This window comes from Cyclopterus lumpus, chromosome 16, assembly GCF_009769545.1.
Source record: "Cyclopterus lumpus isolate fCycLum1 chromosome 16, fCycLum1.pri, whole genome shotgun sequence".
Taxonomy (NCBI): Eukaryota; Metazoa; Chordata; class Actinopteri; order Perciformes; family Cyclopteridae; genus Cyclopterus; species Cyclopterus lumpus.
The window spans coordinates 6,249,033-6,273,384 of record NC_046981.1 but is presented as its reverse complement, the minus strand read 5'-3'; the positions used below and the strand labels follow the sequence as shown (position 1 = coordinate 6,273,384).

Sequence of the window (24,352 nt, the reverse complement as noted above, 5' to 3'; positions counted from 1 at the left end):
TTCTTTCTAAACCTCACAGGCCCACTTTGACTGCAATGTATATGCTTTTCAGAGGTTTCGCCATGTGGCAGCGTTTCCATTCCATATTTATGCGACACTCTGTCCATTAAATAACAAAGAGACCTTTTTCTTTCCGTTTGCCCCTTTCTTTGTTCCCCTGCAGCTGCACCAGACACAAAGGTATAGCCTCAGGAAAGTTGTTGTCAGTCAGTCGTGCGACGTGCGGTCTACACTTGACACTGAGGAAACATACCATAAACGCAAGAAACGATGAAGCAAAGAGTGTGACCGATGTAAGTGTTGCTTTAAGGGGCCACTAGAGAAGAGAGTGAGAGAAAGAGAGTTCTCAAAAAGGGGGGGGGGGGGGGGGGGAACCTGCAGGGTGTGGGTGAGTACAGAATGTCAAAAATAATGGAATCAAATCAAATGAATTAAATTCAGATGTTTCATGGAAGAGAGACGTATATTTGATTTAATTAAAAATAACAAACTTAGTAAACTGATAAAAAAAAAAAAAAAAATCTCATTGGATACCAGACAATTAACCCCCGTGCCCGTAGTAATGAGACATATCCACAGGCCGTCCGCTGCTTAGTGCATACAGTTGTTTGACTTTGAGAGGGCGGGACTCTTTGGAGAGCGAAATGAACTAGGCGCGGCCAAAAGGAGCCCCATCCATCTATCACACGTGTAGACAAAGGGGGGACTCCACAACACAAAGCTAGATGTGCCCTCTCAAACTTTTTGTTCCCCCCTTCTTCTCCACGACGCACGGCGACGCGCGCAGAGCAAGAACACACACAAAAAAAAACAAGAACAAAAAAAACACCTCCAGGTGAGTTGTCTTCTTAGTTTCGCCTTGCAACCCGCGGTGCGATTTTTTTCCTTCAAAAAAAAAAATTAATTTCCCAGTTGAAAGTTGCTCGCTGTAGTTGTCGGTGCGTCAGCGCTCAAACTTGAGCACAAAGCAGAGAGAGAGAGGGAGAGAGGGGAGAGAGAGACATAGAGAATCAACGGGCAGCGAGGAGAGAGAGAGAGAGCGAGCGAGAGGAGCGGTCCCCCTTTTTCCTTTGTCTGATGCGGGGCGCTTTGAGGAGAGAACTTGAGGGGATGCTCAGGCACGCATCTTGGTAACGCTCAACAATACTCAACATTATGATACTTTGAATTAATTGTCAGTGAGGCTCAGTGGAAGGTGAGATGGTGTTTGTGCTGCCGCCGTGTTTGCGTCTCTCGGGGGGATGTTGCGACGCACAAGACAAAGCAAACTGCCTGTCAGAAGTTTGCGGGGGGAAATGAGCTTTTTTTAAAAAAAATTTTTACGCACGCTGCAAAATCTGACAAAGTGACAAGTATTAGTTCATAACTAGTTTGTAACTAGTTCTCCCTCGTGCAGGAGTTTTATGACAGTGGAGGGTTACGTGGTCGTGCGAAGTTGCCAGTGCACTGAGGGAATTCAGAACAATGCAATCAGGTGTTAAAGTCTCCCAAGAAACCAAACAGGGACCGAATTAAAACCTGTTGCACGAATATGGAATATTGTTTGGAGGTAAACAAGGTGGACAGAAAAAAAAAGGTTGGTCTCGAAAATCACTAAGAAACTTGTGCTAGTTGATTGGAAACAGTGCAACAGGTATAAGTCGCTGCAGCTTCTTTGTTACAGTAAAGGCTCCTTTGTTCTCAGTCCATACAAAGAAAAGCGGCAGAAAGGAGCGCAAATCCACAAGGAAGCAACTTTTTTTTGAACGCCTGCAATGATTTTCACGGGATGAAAACTATTTATAATTTAGTTATTTAACCTCCAAAGTGTAGAATAAGCTTTCATTTCCCTTTTTTTTGTTTTTGTTTCTCTTTTAAATATATACAACCCCGCGGGAGCACGTCAAGATAAATAGACCGAGTTATTAACTACGGAAGCTTTATTTGAAACTTTCATCTTGTTTTTTTTTTACGAGGTGTCTCAAACTGTAAAAGAAAATGTAGTTTGCACGATTTTAATAAACTTTCTTCATCATGTGAAGGTGTGGCCAAACAACTTGTTTGAATTTGCTGCATTCCATAGTAGCCCTACCCTTAAATGTGTTTATGAGGCAATGTAAGACAATTTGCACTTGCAGGATTAATTTGTTGCATGAAACAAAATCAGTTTAGTGCTCTTTAACACATTTGGTTTGGGTTTTTTCTAACTTTTTACAACTCTTACCGCTCATACCAACTTTTACACAGCACAGCCTGACACACTTAAAGTCTTACTTGGTTCAACACAATGTATCAAAGAATGTATCACTTCATTTTCATTTTTTTGCAGTTTTAAGCAATTTGCAAATTTGTTACACTTACATGCTTTCAATTTTTTTCCCCCTCTTGATTCCTCAGGGATCTGTCCGTAAGGTGGATTTAACACCAGATTAACCAGCAAAGCGTTTTCTCCAGTTGGAGGTTAAGCAAAGGAAAATATGTGGAAATCACATGGAAGATGTACAGAGTCACCTATCAAGCGGCTTTTAAGACGCAGAGGAGGATTAAGAGACTGTGCAGTTTTCTTTGGGAGAAGGTGAGGACTCATCTCAGAAGGATTTAAACCTCAGGAGCAGCAGTGCCAGGCGGGATGCATTTTAGGCACGCTTGGAAAATCCGAAACCCATGGAGACACTTTAAGGATTATAAAAAAAATGTGTAGTGTGTCTCTCCACGAGACAGCGTCCCGGCCCAAAGTCACTGGGAGAGCAGGATATTGCTTCTGTGATCCTCCTCGGCCCTCCGCATGGGTAGGTGATATTACTTTGTACTGGGATGTTGCACTTGTTCAAACCCTTGGTTGTAGGGCTGCCGATGCTCACTTGGAAGCGAGCACCGGCAAACACCAGCAAACACACACAGAACAACATGTTTTTCCCAATTTCATTTTTTTGGTCGAGGCTGAGTTGCCCTTATGTGTGGCGATTTATGGTGCCCTTGCCATATGTTATGTGGGTAAAAATCTAGATGAATTTGAATAAAATAAACAATGCTCCGGACCATTCGTAAAACCATCATATTATATCATGTCAATCACTTGTTTGCCAGATATGAAGACTATATAAGCAGTTTGGACAACAATCAGGATAAAAAAATTATAAAAATGTTTATAACACAGCTTCGGGGGTTTTGTAAATTGAAACCACAATTGGTCGGGTTGACTTTTCACACTTAGAGACACATTTGCCCTAAAGCGCCTCATTAACACAAGCCTATTTGCTGCACGCTAAAGTGTGATTATTAGTTTATTGAATGTTGACAGTTAATGATGGATGATATGCATATTTCTCACCACTACTACATAGACCTTTGTTGTTAATTTGACAAGACTCCATTGTGTTTAAAGTTTCTGTTTTAGCAGACTTGACCCAGTGCGTTCGGTTCAGCTTCATTCATGTGTTCATAATCAGTTCTTCTGTGTTACATGACATCTAATGGGCGGTACAGTTGTAGCTTGTCCAGTTGACCCCAGTCAGAGACATGTTACCTCAAAATCCTTTAGTCCACTGAGGGGGCGGAGCAGGACAGAATGATCTTGAGAATGCAAAAGTTACATTTGTATTTGCGCCTGTTTTTTATGAAGCAGTTCATTTAGGCGAGCCTTTTACATCTTGGAAAATAGTCTCAAGAGATGCTCGAATAATATGTGGGTGTGGGGGAGAGAGAGAGAGACAGACTCACTCATCGATGATGTCATGAAGAGCCAATGAGAGCGCACAGAGGTACTTGTCGGGCGACCAAGCTCCGCCTCCAGCCTCTGTGCACAGCAGCCCACATGGATGGTCCTGCAGCATCACATTGTCCCCATGCTGCAGGGAGAGGCAGCGATACAGAGATGTTGCCCTTGGCTGTGGGCTCTGATGTTACAATAATCTACCATGTTCGCTCATAAATAGCTTGTTTATCACTGGAAGCGTATGCAAGGAGCAACCTGAGGGGTGCATTCATGACTATCCCAAAAAATACATTAGCGCTTGGAACATTCGATTTGAATGAGAATAAGGGAAACAACATCCACATTATTTAAGTGGTACGCTTAGCTAACTGATATTCTCTTTTGTATGTGCCAGCACATTAATGTGAGCTTTTATTATAGGCTAAATGAAAGAAAATTAGTTTTAAAAGATGACCTGAGAACGTAAGAACAAGAGGTTACCCGACAGTGTCGATGTCAGCTTAAAGTCAATTGGCCCGCGCTTGTGAACAGGAGAGTTTTAAGATCCAGGGAGAACGGCTCCCTGCTGCTTCCTTTGGAACAGGCTCAGTCTGCGAACGACTGGATCAGTGCAAATGTGGGTCAGTAGACACTGTGACACACAGGTGGGACAGATGTAGGTCAGCGCTAGAGTATGGGTGCTGATGAGTCATGCATTCAATCAACAAGTAGGGCCAGAGAGAGAGACAGAGGGAGAGAGAGAGAGAGAGAGAGAGAGAGAGAGAGAGAGAGAGAAAGGCTCCGATGTTGACATGTGGCAAAAGAGTTCATGCAGAGCATTTCATCTTGGCCATCCACCAGACATGTCGGAATCATGTCTGGTGGATGGCCAATTTCCCCTTTCTCGCTCCATTGTTGTCGTTGTACGAGCACAATGATAAATGTCTCGTTTAATAATAAACGTGTTAATGCTCCGTAAGTTAAGTCTGCTCATAGCATTTGGAGCTCTGCAACCATTCCGCCCTATTATTTAACCCACCTATCCTACTGTGGATTACGAGTGTGCGGATTCAGTCCAGTACCCGGTTAATGAACGTGTGAGTAAAACAGAAACATCAGCTTTAGCATAACTAATCATTGTGACGGGCCTAGCACTGAGCTCTTAATAGGCATTGCACGGTATGGCTTCTGCTCCAATACAGTATGCTCCACTGTGTGTATCTTAATTGCATTTCTTATCTGTAATGCTATTATCAAGTACAGTGCAGTTTTCATAACATTTGCCATTCGGTGGACGCTTCATGAGAGAATGCGTTCATTTCTTTTTGTACGGATGCCCAGTGGGAGTTGAGCTTCTAAACCTAATCCATTGAGTTACATGGGACAACATTTGCACAGCAATCTGTGGCATCTTCCAGCTCTGAAGTCTCAATATCCCTCTAAGCTGGAATGCTCATTAAAATGGGCAATGGTTTCACACCATCTCTGTCTCTGCAGCATATGCACAACTAAATCTGCACCAGCATAATCTCTCATCCCATCTGTATTTGCTATGACATTAATATTAAGTACTTCGTTTTCTGGTGAAGTCTGATTAGGAGCACAAAGCATATTACTGTGTTGGAGGATAGTAGGACATTGACACCAACACAGACATCAACGCATTCTAGTCTTTGTTATTCTTTCATAGTTATAGTTCTGTAACGCACGCCATGTCCGTGAGCTGGTGTTATGCAAAGTGCATTTGACTAGAATATGCCTGCAACATTAGGTCTAGAATAACCAATCATTACCGTAAGCCTAATTCTCTCAGACATCCTGTGGTCAGCCTCAGGAAAGCTATCAGGTTTAGTTTCAGCACTCATTGCATGTAGCTCGTGGGCTTTCCATGAAATCACTACAATGCATGTATGCGCATACTGGCGAGATTTTCTGCTTCATCAAACAACAAAATTACGACTAATACCAGTTAAGACCCAATCTGTTTTTGTTTTTTTTGCAGTATTTGATACGCATGAAACACCGTTGACCCCACGACTGTATGTGTTTACATCGCGCTTTATTGAATTCATGCTATTTCATACACTCCGGCGTATAATGTTCGATGCTCCAAAAACGAGCACAGACGCATGGACAAGTACATTTCGAGCCGGATCACAGATTTGTAATTGTTGAGAGACTGCATTTGAAAAAAAAAGACGAGTACCCCCCCCAAAAAAAAACGTCTGTAAAAAATAATTTCCTCTAATTCTCCTCACCAGCTGAATTTGCGTGGACGTGCCCTTTGCCCGTATATTCCAGTGACTCATGCAGGACACTGCACTGTGGGTACAGTACAGTAAATCACATTCGGCCCAGCATCACTAATCGTGACGACAGTCCTAATTCTCCAAGCTACAGGCATTCTGTGGTCATCCTGTTGCAAACTATCAGAGCTTAGTTTTACCACTCGGTGCCTGTAGCCGCTAGATAAGTTAACGGGGCTCTGCTGGCATGCTAATACATAGCCGCTCTGGGGGGGGGGGGGGGGGGGGGGGTACATTATTTCTTTATGACTCCGCACAAGGCAGAACGTTTGAAGGAGGGGAGTACGAGAGAGAGAGAGAGAGAGGGAACATTGGGCCGCGAAGCAAGGAAAAGAGACACAGGGGTGAATGATGGGCAGCGAAGAAAGGAGGGAGAAAGAGAGAAAGCCAGAGAGGAGCAGTGAGACGGAATGAGAGGGATGGAGGGACGAGAGAGGAAGAGGATAAGATAAGAATAATATGAGACATATAGTAAGCTTTGCAGGGCTCTTTATATCTCTTCAGTTTTATAGTAATTCTCTCACCGTCACCAAGTGGGGGAGTCATTTTATGTCTGACTGTGACTGAGTTTAGGGAAAACATAGTCCTCCACAGTTTCCTTATTCCTTACAGCCGATAAGAGTAACTGAACGTTTTTTTTTTGTTGCAGATAGGTGACATTTGAAAGAGCTATGAGCTCATGCACAACAAAAGGTTTGCTTTGCCATAATAATAGCTGTGCAGATTTATTTGACGGCTTTGACCTGCAAACCATTCAGCCTGCATCCACCACCGAATGACCTTTCCAGGTTGTTTTTTTTTGTCCTAGTTTGAAATATCCAAATCACGCAACGAGAAATTGTTGGTGGATAATGTTTGATAATGGTGCGACGAGAAATATTGTTGGTGCTTTTTAGTGCGAAGAGGCAATGATTTTGATCTCTAAAGGGAAACATGAGGACAGGACTTTGTCATGTAGATTGCTTTTTTTTTTTAATAGTTATTTTATGTTTGGGTTTAAATGTTAATGTGTCGTTTTGTGCCACGTTGTGTGTTCTTCTGCCTGCTGCACATTTGCCCACTGGGATGTGAGGGTAGTCAAGACAGAACGGTAAACAATAGCATGACAGATCAGTCGGAGAACCCATAAAGGTATATGCTCCAAATCAAAATTCACTGTATGGGAGCTCACATGGTGCGTTGAGCAGCAGGCCCAACTGCCCCTGAAGATATTGCTTTCTTCTCTTCCTAGCCCAGGTGTAGCTGTATGGACAAAAGGAGCTACATACAATTGTCTGTATATTACAGGTCAACTTATTACCTCCATAAATGCACAGCATGTTGCTGTCTGGGGATGGACTGATAATCCCTCTAAAGACTGGGATTTTATCAAAGGCTAAATCTGCTCCTTCTCAAACACACACACACACACACACATACACACACACACACACACTCACACACACACACACACACACATGAAGATAGACAGACAGTCACATGTGTAAAGAGACAGACAAATCTGTTATTGTCTGGTTGTTAGGAGATTAAGAAGCAGTGGTTGTATAGACACAAACACACACACTTGTCATTAGAGGATGAGCACTGGCTTGCCATCTATAGACACAGTGCAGTTAAGTGACACCAGTACAGCTTAGCTTTAATACTGTGATTTACTGTGGTTTAATACAGCCATAAACACTCAGGAAATCATTTTGGTGACAGCTTTTATTGTACGCACTTATTTCTGTTTCTCACCCGACAGTCCATTATGGTGTTGCCTCCTTTTCAGATTGGTTTTGTTCACCCACACTGGCTATATTTGTCCAGCTGGTTCTGTTGAACAGTGTCTGTAAAAAAAGATTTACAAACAACCTTTTGCAATTTGCTTCATTTTTTTGAAAAAATTAGTTGTTAAAGTCGTTCCATTAGAACACCTTTACTAAGAACATGGTCATGCCTGTGTTTGTGCCTTTGCTAATACATTCTCACCCCGAGGCTTCAAACTATGACACTCTTCGGCCCCTCTTGTGTCAGTTTTGGACCTGTTAGTGATGCATTACTCATAGTGCGTTACTCTCACACTTATGATCCATGTGTGTCGCTACTTTTATACAGTTTTCACCACTTTTACCCACCTGAAAGAGCACAGAAATACACGCAGATCAGCAACGCAACCGCATGCTGACGGCTGTTTTAGTCGACTACTGAATGAAGCGTGCGTAACGTTCCCCTCGCTTCCTTCCCAAAGGACCCCTGAGCTGACCCGAGTGCCTGCATGAGCTTTACTCATCGTAACCTCCCAAACCATTCAAGCCTCCATTGCAGATAAACACATGCCAGGTGAATAAACAAAACAATGACCAATCAGTAGAAATAATAAATAAATGAGAATATGGAGGGGGGGGGGGGTCCAGTTCCTGTTATTGTGTCCATTGTTAATATGGGCTCCACACATGCATAGTTTCAAAATGAACATCCGTCTTTACAGAAATGTAGGTTAAGGCAACAAAACCAATTAGTTAGGTTCAGGAAAAGAGTGTTGTTGACGTTAACTTGACGGACTACCAACTCGGACTGAAGTGACTAACTCCACTAATGACTCACGTGACTGACATGACAAAATGTCACTGTTTATTTTTAGTTTTGGCACCGGAAGTCCCGCGTTTGTCTTTTCAGTGTCTCTGTGTTAGTCTTGTGTGGGAGTCCACGACCATGCTACGTCACAGCTTTCCTCCAAGCACAGTTATCCCTCTGACCTTTTCGTAGCAAGAACAAACCTGTTTGAGCAAGACTGCGATATGTCAAGCCTCCCACAGTGGGAGGATTAGGATAGCTGCCCATGGCTCTTGGCTTGTTGTTTTTGGTTGACCCACCCCCCCCCCCCCCCCCCCCCCCCCCCCCCCCCCCCCCCCCCCCCCCCCCCCCCCCCCCCCCCCCCCCCGCCTACCCCACACTAAAACGTGTGGCTCCACGCTTTCTGTTCTCCTCGGATGCAGGTGTGTGGGAGGTGGGGTTGCTCATGACTCTAGCATCACACAGGGGCTGCATCTGGCTGAATTATCTGCACTAGTATCATGCCCACCTCCTACACACTAGACACTCCTAGACACTAGCCTTTGGACCGTTATAGCTAGTGGGCGCTGCTTCCGTCATACCCGGACCAATACTGGTATAGACGTTTCATCTCCTTTGCTATGGGTTGGAAGTGGCGTAGCTGTTGCATAGAATGAACTGTCCTTGACCATGGTCAAAGGGCAGCTTACCTTTGCTACCACACGTTTTTAAAATATACTTGTGCAATGTTTATATTCTAACTCAGTGCTAAAATATGGGAAAGCAACGGCTGAGATGAGACAAGACAGGATGGGCTGCTTACGCCCTCTTTTTACTTGTAAACAAATCTATTGTAAGGTTGTGCAATCCTTTTCGCATTTCTGGCAGACAGAAAATACCATTTCTCTGCTGTCAGACAAGATAGTTAAAGGACAAGTGTGTGAGATAAGTGGCATCTAGCAGCCAACTGAATACCCCTCCCTTTTCCAAGCATGTTTGAGCGCTATGGTGGCCTTGAGGTAACGTTAAAACACCAAATAAAGCCCTCTTTAGAGCCAGTGTTTGGTTTGTCCCTTCTGGGCTGCTCTAGGAAAACATGGCGGTGCAACATGGCGGACTCAGTGAAGAGGACCCGCTCGGTTTGTAGATGTAAACGACTCATTCCGAGGTAAAGATGACGCCATCGGTGTGGACCATGTGATCAGCGGTAACCGCTGTACAGACAGTAATTATTTAAATCATTTACTTTGCACAACAGAAGAAAAAGATCAAAGGAGAACATGAAATAATTCACAAGGGGATAAATGCACAAGAGAATAATTGAGAATCTACAGTGAGGGAAAGCCATAAAATAATAAAATTAAAGAGCACAAAGTCCAACCCTGCCTCCTTGGAAGTGTCCCCTTTAGAACGCCTTCCCCTCCTTTTTTACAATCCCATATCTTTGTCCAGACTTATTTCATGATATCAAGCATTTTGATTTCATTTCCATCTAACAGCTTGGAGATAAAGATAAATACAAAACACTTGTTTAAAGTTGATATTGTATTGGCCTAGGATAATGCTAATCCGCGGTAATGTGGCTATGTGAGAGCTTAGAGCTATCTTCCTGGAGGTATTGCGATGAGCTGTAATCTTGTTAAGATAAAGCTGTCAGATTACGGTGAGGTGACATATCAGTATTAAACAGCAAGCATTTTGTCTTGAATACCTTAAATTAATATCTTTGTGATGCTGTGTGCTATATGCACGGGCAGTGAAAGTCGAGCAAGGCAATCCAACATATGATCTGTTGTCAAATCTTTGTCTTTTTGCTTGCACTATGGTTGACTAGTACCGAATAAGATCTGTTTTGATGGAGATCTAGTTGACAAATCAGATTATACCCTGTAACGTTAGCTAGATATCAAACTTTAAACTTTCCCACCCCTTTTTGTATTCAGGCAAACTCTACATCCAGGCATGTCTGGTTTTTCAGATGAATATTACAGCGTAGGATGGAGAGCTCTGCATCCTCCTGCTCATTGCCGTTTCTATTCCTTGGAGAGATAACTAATCACATGAAGACAGCCAGTAATGGCAGCCTGACAGCACCCGGAGCAGAACAACATGTCTACTGGACCAGGATTAGTTTGAATATGTCCGTACATGCTGCTTTCAGGCTCTAGTTTTCTAGTTTGTTTGTCTTCTGAGCTCACTTTATGTACACCGACCACCTGAATCATCCCCCCTTCTCAAATGCTCATTTTGCTGAAATCACGTTAATTACAATGCTGTGTGTTGGCGTCATAGCATCCTGTAAAATAAATAAAAAATGTCTGCACTTGTTTTACAATAATCTCCACCAAAGATCTTTTAGTCCGGGAATCTTCATATATTGGTGTGCCATTTATAGCCATGTGATGTGGCTGATGTAAAATGTTGGGTTCCCTGGAGGCAGATTATGCATCAGAGTATGAAAGCCTTCCCGTAAGTATCTGCACTGACACAATTTTCTAGTCCAGTGCGAGGCATAATCTGAGTGCCTGGAAATGGGCTGTATAAACCCAAATAATGTAGTACAGTACTGTGCTGAATACAGCTGGATACGGTTTCTGATTTTGTTCAAGGTCAACAAGCCTAATCTTTATCTTTTAAAAAGATAAAAAAAAAGATAAAGAAAATAAATAATAATCAAGATTGCAATTGCAAACTGAGGCGTTTTATAAAAGATCCAGATGAGAATACAAGCTGACATATTAATATAATATATGAGGTCAGTGCGTAATCTCTGGTGGGAATGTTGCTGAATAAGGCCAAGTCATGCCCTGCTCTGATTATTACGCATCTAATTACTATGCGTCAGCCGCTAGCCATTGCGTGTTGCCAGCGCCAGCGCACAAGGTCAAATTCCTGCTACTTTCAACTGTCCTTGCTTTGTAAAATTAGATTCTGACTCAAACTGTGTGTAGTGTGTACACTACGTGTGCCTGTGACTCGCCGCCGACAATCTTGGCCACTGAATTTCTCACACACACACACACACACACACACACACACACACACACGCACGCTCGCGCGCAGGCCGAGCCCGCACACAGTGTTTGGTATCGCCTGCGGCAAATGTTCACAACACCTCCACATTACGCCACTGCTCCTATTACGACTAACCAACCAGTGCTGAATCACAGTGGACACACATCGGTTTCCAGAAAGGGTCAAGGCGTCATCTTCAGTAGAGAAATGAGTTGAGTAAGCGTGAGTCATGTTTTCAATTATGCATTAGCCTGTTAGCCTGCACTCTCGGACGACCGGGCGGTGTTAGCTTTCAGATAGCTCTCACGGGGGAGACTTACACGTGCCCTGTCATCTATGGGCGAGTCACAGTATCCCTATACTTCCCAAACATGTTGAGTTCACCATACAAGAACATGTATCTTAAACATGTACTGTTGTCTTGATCACAACTAATAATTATAATTAAACCCTTAAATGGACAGTAGTTAAGTGTAACTAGTGTAACGGCTGGAGCTATCTCACATTCTGGCTAATAACTTGTTCGCAGGATCAATTTGCTCTTTTCTAAATGGAAGTGGACCCATGTAAACACCTTAATTGGCCTAGAGGGAATTAATAATGTTCACATGCAACGTAATTGTCTATTAATATGACTCGTTTGCTTTTATTAAAAAATTACCTGCCTTCACATCGCGACCTTAGACCGCCTTGAGGAACTTGACTGGCCTCGTTTTTTAGCTCAAATTAAATTCATATTCACTTGAATATTCTTCCACGTACAAAGTTAATCCCCGTGCACCCTGTGACTACTTTGCAGTCGGGTTGGGCAGATAATCCACTTCCAGCCTCGACAGTATGCACGCGTGTGGGTGCGCAAGTGTTTAATGTGTGTTCATTTGCGAGCCTCTCTTTTTCCTGCTGTGTGTTTGTTTGTTTGTTGTCTCCGTTGTTGTTTGTATTCGGATAGACAGAGACCGCTTTATCAGCTGCTAAGCACGCTCTCTGATGTCCTCAGCTGTGTGTGGTAATGAGAGCTGCTGACACAGTGAACTGCGGCCACTCAGACACAAAGATATTCAGACACAAGGTCGCTCGCAAATAGGTGCTTACACCTTCTTCCCTCCCCCCCCGCCCCCAACAATTTTAATCCTTTTCTTACTCTGTTTGTCATATGTTCCATCCTTCTTTTCCCCTCGCCTCGTCCCTTCCTCTCTGCCTCTTTATCTCTTTCTTGGACTTAATTTTTCTGTCTGATATTCTCTCTCACGCACACGCGCAGGGAGATGTTGTTGTGCCACAGCAGACAGCCACTGAGCCAGCCTCCTCCTCGGTTCACCGACAGTTCACTCGGCTCCACACTGACAGAAATGATGCTAGGCAGAAATGCAAATTTGACAATGACAGCAACCGCGCCAGCCACAAGCGTGAAAATTTCTCCTCAAAACTTCAGGTACCAATTTGCATTCACTTGAAAGGGTAATTCCAGACTTTCAGACGACCGTCTTTGTTATTCGTGTCTCCGAGGAAAACTCTGTATCTCCGTGTGGTAGACTGATAATATGCTGTCATTTTGTGCTGACTCATCTGTCCCAGGAGCTTCTAAATGATCTAAAAATATAGCCAGACCTTATTAAAGTAATACAACAAAAATATACTGCGCTAAGTGGCATCATTATTTAAAAAAAAAAAAATACAATAAAAATAGTGCATCCTGGGAAACACAGTCTCAGCAGAAGTTAGAGCGGCCCCTTTGTAATGTCCTTGCGAGAATTCGCATAATCCTACAAAGTTTGCTGCAGCCATCTTCTGCAGTGTGGTCATCTGACAGGCTGGTTTACAGCCTGCTTCACAGTCTCAGAACACAAGCTACGAGAGTGTGAAGGAAAGACAAGTTGTGTCAGGATCTGTAGTGTTGTTTCGTGTTTCCCGTCTTATTTTGAAGTCCTTGTCTCTCGTGTCCTCTGTTTCTCTTCACTTCCTGTCCCTGTGATTGTCTGCCCTGTTCCTGATTGTTTCCTCCTGTGTCCAATCACCTGCACCAGCCCTCTGTATTTAAGTCCTGTTCATGTCATTCCCCTTTGTCGGTTCGTCTTGTCTAGATCGTGGAAGATCTTGTGTGCATGTTTTGTATCCTGGTTTTTTGGAATCCTGTTTTGGAATCCTGTTTAGCAATAAAGGTTGCTTTTCCATCGTTGACGGCGTTTGGGTCCTGTGTTCCAAGCTGCACATAACAGAACGAACCGACCAAAGATGGACCCAGCCTACAACCCCTTCGAAGGGACCCGCTTGGCCTATGGGGGCCCTCGTAGCCTCCAGAAGGGGAACTACAACCCCCATAGGGTCTCGGCACCAAACCCATTCGAAGGGACCCGCTTGGCCTATGGGGGCCCTCGTAGCCTGCAGAAGGGGAACTACAACCCCCATAGGGTCTCGGCACCAGATCCCTTCAAAGGGACCCGTTGGGCTCGTAGCCCCAGTGGCAGAGGTCACGCAGGCCCAGCCCCGGAGTGGGGGGCGCAAACCTCCGGACCGCGTCGGTGGAGGGTTCCGGCTGCCGCCTCTGTGCCGCAGACTACTCCGGTTCCCGCAGTCGCCTCCGTGCTGCAGCCCTCGCCTGTTCCTGTTGCCGCCTCCGTGTTCCGGCCAACCCCAACTTCCTGGGACCTATTGGACTTCCGGCCGGCCCTTGCTTCCTTTGCCTTGTCCCAGGACGCTTTCCGGGACATGATGGAGTCCCTCCAGGCGTTAGACAGGGTCCTGCTTCGGCCGCAGTCCCCGCCGGTTCCTGCCGATGCTGTCCCGTCGTCGCCCCGGCCGACTCCAGCTCCCCGTGTCCCGTCGGCGCCCCAGCCGATCCCAGCTCCTCGTGTCCCGTCGGCGCCCCGGCCGACCCCAGCTCCCTGTGTCCCGTCGGCACCCCGGCCGACCCCAGCTCCTCGTGTCCCGTCGGCGCCCCGGCCGATCCCAGCTCCCCGTGTCCCGTCGGCGCCCCGGCCGATCCCAGCTCCCCGTGTCCCGTCGGCGCCCCGGCCGCCCCCGGTTCCCCGGGTCACGTCGCCGCCCCGGCAGACCCCGGTTCCCCGGGTCACGTCGCCGCCCCGGCCGACTCAGGCTCCCTGTGTTCGGTCGCCACCATGGCCGCTTCCGGCTTCTGTTCCTGGGGTTCCCCCGGAGCCCGTCTGTTCACCTGGTGGTCGCCCTTCTGCCCGTCCCCCGGAGCAGGTCTATCTGCCTGGTGGCAGTCCTTCAGCCCGTCCGCCTGGTGGTCGCCCTTCTGCCCGTTCCCCGGAGCAGGTCTATGTGCCTGGTGGCCATCCTCCTGCCCGTCCCCCGGAGCCCTTCCGTCCGCCTGGTGGCCGTCCTTCAGCCCGTCCCCCAGAGCCCTTCCGTCCGCCTGGTGGTCGCCCTTCTACCCATCCCCCGGAGCAGGTCAGTCCTCCTGGTGGTCGTCCTCCTGCCCGTCCTCCGGAGCAGGTCAGTCCTTCTGGTGGCCGTCCTCCTGCCCGTCCTCCGGAGCAGGTCAGTCCTCCTGGTGGTCGTCCTCCGGCCCGTCCCCCGGACTTCTTCTGCCAGGCTTTTGGTCCCGCCTCCGGCTCCCCTCCACCCACCCTGGGGGACTGTGTTGGGTCGTCTGGAATCCGCCCCTTGAGGGGGGGGTTATGTCAGGATCTGTAGTGTTGTTTCGTGTTTCCCGTCTTATTTTGAAGTCCTTGTCTCTCGTGTCCTCTGTTTCTCTTCACTTCCTGTCCCTGTGATTGTCTGCCCTGTTCCTGATTGTTTCCTCCTGTGTCCAATCACCTGCACCAGCCCTCTGTATTTAAGTCCTGTTCATGTCATTCCCCTTTGTCGGTTCGTCTTGTCTAGATCGTGGAAGATCTTGTGTGCATGTTTTGTATCCTGGTTTTTTGGAATCCTGTTTTGGAATCCTGTTTAGCAATAAAGGTTGCTTTTCCATCATTGACGGCGTTTGGGTCCTGTGTTCCAAGCTGCACATAACAAGTTGTCCTTGTCATGTGGCGTATTTCCTTTGTCTGTTGGACTGTGCCTTTACAAGCATGTAAGAATCCCTGCTGAGCTATGCACCCTCCATCAATCAGTGTGTATGTCTCTCTCATCATCGCGAGCTCTCACTCTTACAGCCTCCGTGCACTCCCTCCTCTGTCACTTTTTCGATCCCCTCTAGTTACACTTTGACTTTCTTCCCTCCAGCCTCTCTCTCTCTCACTCTTTTGTTTCATGCTGGTATGCATGGCTTTCTTTCAGTATTTGCACTTCAAGTTTCCTTGAGCCAATGTGGTCCGCCTGTCACAGTCGGGATGACTGTCTGTCTTTTTCTCTCATCCTCACTTTATAGCTTGATCTCTGGCTGCCTTTCTGGTCGGCTGAGTGTCTATTTCTCTCTCGCTGTAGGTGTCTGGCTGTGTTTCTCTGTCTGCCTCTTCCTCCCACTCTATACCTCTCTCTGTCTGCATTACTGCATTTGAGCATACATTTATTCTTACCGGTGGTGGTTTTCTTTTAAATTCCTGTTTCTTTAGCTACACTATAATTTTTCCAAACTCTTTTTTTTACCAGGTGTGCACTGTGTTCGTCAGGAACCCGACTGAGTCACTGTCGTTCAGCTGTGTTCACCTGATCTCTGTGAGAGTGTGCTGCTTCAGAAGCTTCCACTCCTCAGATTACTTCCGACTTGCATTGGAAGAATGCTGATTTATTACTTTTTTGTTGTTGTTTTGGACTACCTTGTTTATCTGCAGGTGTAATGCCAGTGGAATATAAACCAGGATTACAGAGTAAGGGTGCTTTACCACCTAAATGAAGAATACAATATGTTATTTCCATGGACTGATAACGTTAAATCAGTATTTGTGTAAATGTCATTTTGAACATATCATTTTCAAAGTCGCAGCTTTCTGACTTTAACCGGGCTCCTTTTCACACAAATTTGCTATTATTGCGGTTATACGACACTGAGTAAAAACATACTTACTGAAACTGCCTCTCACGAGCACCGCACCTGATCGGCTGATGTGATGGAGAGAGCGAGTTGACCTCATGTCTTGTACACAGTAGATCTCGATGGACGAATGGTGTTGTTGCTTTGCCTTCGCGTATGCAGGCTTGTTGGTGTCCATGTGTGCAACGTATATCTGTGCATCGGTGCCGCTGTACGTCTGTTTACCTTACACGCCTGTGTTTGTCGCCTGTGTGTCTACAGTATGCACACACACACACGCATACACACACACGCGTGCCATTTTACCCGTACTGTACTGTTGAGCTGTCAAGTGTGTTTGCATCAGGATCCCAGTCAACACATCGAGTTGTTGACATGGAGTTTCCTTTCAAGTGTCCAAACCGTCGGAGCCATTGTCTCAATCTGGGCAGCCATAAAACTCAATTTCCCATGGAGGAGTGATCGGTGGTGGTGGGGCTTGGCGTGGGGGGTTTATTTTGAAGTCCAAATGTTCTTATCTCATGCACTATTAAGCGAGGCAGTGGGGTGTGTTGGGTAACGTGGTTTAGAGTCCGTCTGTCACAGCCTCAGGGTATGTGGCTTCGAGTGCACACACAGACACACAGACACATTCACACACATGAACGTATGTATATGCATAAACACACACACCCACACACACACACACACACGCACACACGCACACGCACGCACACACACACCCACACACACACACACCCACACACGCACACACACACACACACTCACACACACACCCACACCCACACACACACACACACACATGCACGCACACACACGCACCTCTTTCTCTCATTCCCTCATTTACAGGCAGGAATATGCACACCGCCTCGGGGATCTGAAGCCCTGGTCCTATACGGCCTCGGTGCAGGTCAGAGGGGTCGACGCAGACTCTCACTTCATTAATCACATCTGGGGAGTGAGACGCTTTCTTTATGTACGTGTTTCCATATATCCTTTATTCAACTTTGACTTGAGGGGTAACGTATGGACCTAAAGCTGTCTTTTAATTATTTAATTTGATCTGGGAACTGATGTAATTGAGAGAATAGTACATATGTATGGACACGTGTTACCTAATATGTGACTGCGTTCACTGAGATTTAGTCACATTTATATTTGATTCATAAACAGGATTTTGTCATGAATTGATTTTGTCCAACAGTAATTTAACACAGACTTTCTGTTCCCACCATTTTCCTTTTTCATAAGGTAGCAGAGCTTCACACAAATTCAGACCCCTCAGAATCAATCAATGTTTGTACATAACTGAGACTAATGTTATGTTGGAACATGAAAACAAACCCAAACTATAAGTATACTTACACATGGCGTGTGGAATGGAATGAATTGAATTATACCGTTTGTTTGTGTGTGTTTGAGAGAAAGCGAGCAGGTACACCTGACTGACACTGTGCCGGGGCGGAGAAAGTCTTTATAGTTGATCTGTGCGTCTCTTTGAGTCCTCACTAACATGCTGGATCAAGTTCAAAGGTCATTCAGGGTAAAACAGGGCAGCAGATCACACTGATCCCCAATGCTTCCCTAAAGCGGCGACTCATTTTAGTGAAATATTTTTTTATTTTTCAGCATGTAAATACCTATGAAAGCCCCAAAGCACTTAATTTTCTGTCTAAGCCGCCCTCAGGGGAGATTTGTGTTTTCTGTCAATTTTCATTGTATTATTTGTGTCACGCAAATAAACAATGAAATAAACAATTGAAAGCTTTTTCTTCTTCTTCTTTCTTCTTTTTTTTTTTTTTACAAACTATGACATTCCAATTTCACCTGGGCTCTTATCATATTCATATTTCAAATGATTTAAATATAAATGCATTGTAAATGAAAACACAGTTTGACCTTTGACACAGGCTTTTCTGAGCTTGACTGCCATCATTTATGTGACACAATGGCACGGGTATCCACAATACCCCTAAATCAGTCACAGGATCCTGGCTATGGTCTGATTAAAGACATGGGACGACGGTGTAAGGGCATTAACACCGCGTCGATACCGAGTGCTGTCGTCACCCACCTTCAGCCTGACAGATACCTGAGAGAGGCTTTGGCAGAGCAGTGCTGAGCTGTGTGAGGCGTTATCAAAAGGCCCGCAGTGAAACTGATGTCACACTGTGTATATTGTGCTTGTGTGCTTTGCCCTTGACTGTTGGCACTGCTACATGCTCAGAAATAGAAAGGGTTTTGTGTGTGTGTGTATGTGTGTGTGTGTGTGTGAAAGTGAGAGTGAGAGTGCGAGTGAGAGTGAGAGTGAAGAAAGAGGTTGGATCATTGGGCTAAAAGTTAAAGATTAGCATTGGTGTGTTTGCAACAATACACTCACTCTTTCTCTCAAATCTTTCAAGCACACACACGGTGCATGATGTCAGTGGGACAGCAGGCACCACACCAACACCTCGCCGTTGTTCACGCTAGTTGGCCAACATCGGGTGTTTCTCTCACAAGGTTGTGTGTGTGTGTGTGTGTGTGTGTGTGTGTGTGAGTGTGTCTGTGTCTGTGTGTGTGGGGGAGTAGAGAGAGAGAAGGAGCAAGAGAGAGAGAGGGGGGAAGGGAGTATTTGTGTCTCTTTGTGTGAATGCCAGGAGAATTGATGTTTGATGTGTGTCCGCGTGTGCGTGTGTGTGTGTGTGTGTGTGTGTGTGTGTGTGTGTGTGTCTCCCGCATATTGGAGTGTGGCAGTGGGTGTGGGGTGTATTTGTGTCAGCACGATCAACATGGAAGCAGGGGAGAAAGGAAGTGAAGGATGTCTGAGCATATGTGACTATGATGTGTGTGTGTGTGTGTGTGTGTGTGTGTGTGTGGACATTTGTAATCTAAACACTATGCTAACTGTGTGTTACAGAGAGGTTAAGGGAGGCCACTAATACATTCACACTGTTTCAGTGGCCCCCTTGTGGTCAACACTATACAGCATTTCATCCAGCTGGGCAGCTGAAATGTTACGTTACCTGCGGAGTCATTCATCAGCTATCAAGCATCCTCTTGTGGAGTGGATCCTCTCTGCTGGCTTCAGCCTGAGCTCATTCAAAAGCTCTGGACTTTAACCAACTAAGCCTCTCTCCTTAGAATCAATTCTTCTACTTTGTTTCCAGGTTATCCGGGACAGCGTTTATTATTTTTTTTGTTGGGACCCTCACACGGAAAACTCTCGCGTGCACTTTTTCGACTGATCGAGTAACGCAGAGAATGACAGACTGCGTGTGAAGTGCTAAGTGAGCAGAGGACTCTCCGACAGCCTCTCGCAGCGGTCGCCAACAGCATGTCGCCTTGGCAGGGGAACTGTCCTTTTTCTGCACAGCAAGTGGTACCGCTGATCAAATGTGTGCGTCTGCGTCTGGTGCCCGTGTGAGTGAGACCAGTGTCGTTCCTCACCGAGTGTTTCTCAGTTGGTCCTGAACGAGGAGCTGAGGCTGAGGCCCCGCTCTGACGATGACACAATGAGTGTGTCTCGGGTGTGTTGCATCCTGCCGCTCACGACGAGTTGACGGTCCGCATTAGCGAGGTTCCGAAAGAGAGTTTGTGTGGGGACTTTAATCGGCGTGCCGTTTAAACTCGAGCGTGGACATCTTCGTAAGCACACAACCGCACGTCCATACGCGTCACAACACTTATTCCCATTCTTCAAATAGCGTGAGGAGGTGAGCATAATCTTCTGACAGACCGGTGAACTCTAAAGTGGGTTTATCAACAAAGCACTTTGAGGAGGAGGAGGAGGAGGAGGAGGAGAGCCGGGAGGGTGAACAGTTGAAAGTAGCAATAGGGGTTGGAAGTTTACCTGAGCTTAGGATCAAGGCCCAGCCGGCTGACTTTCTGCTGACCCAATTCCAGAGAAAAAAGGTTGAAAAAAAAACATCCATTTTAAAATGTGGGGAAGTTGTAATCAAAGACTTCAGGGAGAGGTAGAGAGAGAGGGGGTGGGTGGGTGGAGAGAGAGGGGATGTAAAGGGAGTGTCAGTGAGGAGAGGAGTCTGAGGGACTTTTAATCTCTCGTCTTAATGTCGGTTCATATCCATGTTCTCCTGTCAGTCCTCCTCTAACTTGTTACCTCATACTTTCCAGAAAAACCTGAAAAGACGATAAAAGCGGTTCAAAACACAAATGAAAACGGAACAACACAACGGAAGTCATCGGTATCACATTAATGCTTTCGTCACAGGGACACGGGACCAATATGGCTGCCTGTTATTGAATATGCAGCACGTGAGTTATGCCCAGCTCTCACGGCGGCTTTAATGAACCACCTTCCGGCCTCATCACAATTTTGTAATACTATCTTAAGCTACTTTTGATTTGACCTGACAAGCCAGACTGTTCAATTAATTAAGCCCCAAAGTTGCAATCACAGCCACATTTTTCAAGGATGTCCCGAGGCTGCTTATAACATGCTTCTAATTTTGGATGAGCAGGCCTAATTAGAGGTTGAGTTTGGTTGCAAAGCGTCGGCTGCACCGCCGAGTTTTTATTCAACCTTAAAGCACACCAGAGGGTCGTCTTGGCGTCTCAGCAGAATCGAGTGTTGATGCAGCTCGCAGCCCCCTGAATGTTTTTCCTGCCACTCTTCCTTTCATGCTCTGAAAAATATCGCGTAAAAAAAATACAATCGAAGCAAAAAAGAGAGAAAACTAGTCGGCAATTTCCCTCTTTTATTTCCCAGCCTTCTTCATTGATTTGGATTCTTATTTAACCATTACTTTATTTAAATGTAAATGCAGAAACAAGAGCGCAGTAAGAGGCTTAATATGTACATCCTTCAAAAGAACACATCTATAAAACACCCTAAGAATAAGCTCTACTTGCCTTATAAACATCATTATGTCACGCCCTCTTGGGATGTTACTTTTCACTTACAAAGAATCTGCATTGCCAAAAGCCAAGAGCCTGAAGTTGAGCCCATTAAATGGATCCAAGTTTTCCTCAGGCTACTTTTCAGTCCAGTGGGGCTTTATGAGGGTACATTTCACTGACTCACTGGCAGAGCTGAGCAGGGAAATCCTTCACGGTCGAGTTGGGATGACTGATGCAAATATGCTGCTGCTGAGTCCAGACACTGACACCATCATCACACTGACCCAGTGAGAGAGAGGGAGAGGGAGAGGGAGGCAGAGAGTGAGAGAGAGAGAGAAATGTTCCGTGTCATTCATGACTTACATTTATTTTCGCGACTCCACATGTCTTGAAGTATAGTTTCCAAGACCATTAAAGCTTTGATCCACGCATGGCGGCCCTTATGACGTGGGAATGGAAGAAGAGACATATTTCAGGACATTTGTTTGGACGTGCAAGAAAGAAAGAGAGCAGCTTCACATCATCTGTGATGTATATATTGCACATGGATTTCCCCTTTGCTGTACTTTTCCAAGATGGCACATGCTGAAGCTGTTAGCATCAACGTTCTTTGCCTGGGCATCGTTTTGCCATTAAAAAGCAACTGTTGGGTTTATTGTAATTCTTATTTCTCTCTTTGTTATTACAGTTCATGCGTGTATGGACATATTTTCATTATTTTCATTATTGTTATAGACATCTTTCAAAGGTTCTGAAGGTCACGCGACCCTCTCTCTCTCTCTCTCTCTCTCTCTCTCCGATGAAGGGTCGGGACTCCACTGTTCTTGTTTGTATTCCATGCGAACGGCGCTGGCCTTCCTGCTCGTTAACCTTTCTTAAAAAGACCTGCATGTATTAATAACACTCAGCAGGGAAAGGTCAATCGATGTCTGCGTGCACGCGTGTGTGTTTGTGTAATTGTATGTCGCAGGGAATGCTTACGCAACCTATAGGTGGCTGGGTCTTTAGATGCTGTATGGGGCTTGTCAGTGAACTGGTGAGGGCGAATTGAATTTGCTCTTAATAATTAACCAGGACTGATGGTTTGATGTTGCGGTGCGCTTGTGTGTTCTGGGCTGCAGGGGGAAAAAAAACTCGCTAATGATACGCAATCAAATGTATTGTGTATCATATTTGTGTGCCCTGGCTCTATGCCGTACAGTCACCGTTTGATTAAAATAGCCTCGCTCAGCCATTTGATTCCAAAAAAAGAAGACAAAAAAAAACGTTCTGAGCCGCTGGTTATTCATTCTTCTTGTTTAAATTCAGTTATGATATTAAGAAGATTACAACACCTTCATTTGCACAGAATCACTCTGCTCAGAGATTTACACGCTGTATAGTAATGAATTATGTAATTGGATTTAGTTTGACCTTAAGGGGGTACTATAATGTATGTGAATGTGTATACCTGACCAGGTTAAGGGGTTTGAATCGATGGCCTCATTGAGATGTTGCATGCCGAGTCCTGCAGGTTGACCTTTTTAGTGTGTCAACGCATTTGAAATGTGGCTCTAAAAAAAACTAATAGCACTTCTCATGTTTAGGATACAACAGCTTTATATTGATATATCAAATATATGATATGAGATGGTGGCTACAACATCAACATGAAACTATTTCCTCCAAAAAAAGTTGCTCACGTTGAAATTGAATCTGGAGGTGATCACTTGACCAATAACTTTTGGGCAACCAAGTATTGTATAAAAGTAAAAATAAAAAAAAGGCCCTATACTTCCAGAGCAAACGTATACATAAGTACAGCATAACTCCCCGGAGTGAAAAGAAATGTGTCGCATTTGTGTATTTATGCTGCGTAGGCTCACACTGCCAGAGTAAATCTGTACTTACACACATTTCATGTGTGAGGGTCGCTCCCCGGTGGGAGTTCGGTGAGCGTGGGCAGTCAAAACACACCTGATGCCAGTCCTCGTGTACCCAGTGAAGCGTGACAGTCCGCTATGAAAACCAGAGGAGGTGCAACAAAGAGCACAGTGAAGGTACATGAGAACAAATTGTGTCAACACTGCTGCTCGCCAGTTTCAAATATTTTCACAGTTGCGAAACAAAAATGAATAAATAATTCAAAGGGCATTCTCTCTATGTCTGTGTTGTGGTTGAAAGATCTCTTGTGTTCACCAAATGTTGTTCTTTTGTTGTCAAATCTCCAAAACAGACATACCTGTGCCCTTCATGTCTCTGTGTCTCTTTTTCAGGTCAGACAACTTTTATTTTGTGCCGTGAAGCAGATATAAAAAAAAAAAAAAATAGATAATGTGATGAATAACGAACCGTCTTCCTTCGGTTGTATTGATTATCAGCCAGAGTGAGATGAAGGAAGAGAAAAACAACGAGTTCAAGGCCCGACACACACTGTCAGCTTGTACATGGTGGACTGCCATGTACAATATAAAAGATTCACTCAACCACAGCCACATCCACAACCCCCCCCCCCCCCCCTCCCCCCCAACCCTAAAACTCCCAGTTCCTCACAGGTTAAAATACACCTATTTGCCAGCCAACCAGTTTGTTGTGCATATCAGTGACCTTGCCATGTCGGAGCTTAGCGACAGGCACATAAAAGTTCAGCTTTCATTTAATTGCAACCCCCCCCCCCCCCACCACCAAAGTCCCAATTTTGGGTCCCAACCCACGATTTAGGAAAACAGCCGACACAACCCACTGCAGATGAACATTTCATGTTTTCTCGGTGTGTGATTTCCAATCTGACGGAGGCCTGATAACGCCGACATCGCTGTTACTCATTCCCTTAGATCCCCTGCCTCAGACTCTCCTAATCAGATTTCTCTGGTTGGGTTATTTATCATCGCCAGCCCTGACTGTGAGTGATGCTTGGCTAATGGGTTTAGCATTCAAATCTGCTGGCTTGATGCGACGGGATCCCAACAAGGGTTGTCATTCCTGTGGCGGCGGCGGCAGCAGCAGCAGCAGCAGCAGCTTCGGATATTGGATGGAATACGTATTCATGGGATGGTGGATTTT

The 24,352-nt window shown here is 45.4% G+C and overlaps 1 long non-coding RNA gene across 5 annotated transcripts in view; it reads left to right on the top strand.

Annotated features, from left to right (window-relative positions):
- The first annotated feature begins 701 nt into the window (after positions 1–701).
- LOC117745637 overlaps positions 702–24,352 on the top strand; it is a 96,468-nt gene continuing 72,817 nt past the window's right edge. For all 5 annotated transcript variants that reach the window (XR_004611256.1, XR_004611253.1, XR_004611255.1 and 2 more), the window contains exons 1-2: positions 702–835; positions 2,377–2,768. This is a non-coding gene — a long non-coding RNA (uncharacterized LOC117745637). The remainder of the gene's footprint in view (positions 836–2,376; positions 2,769–24,352) is intronic.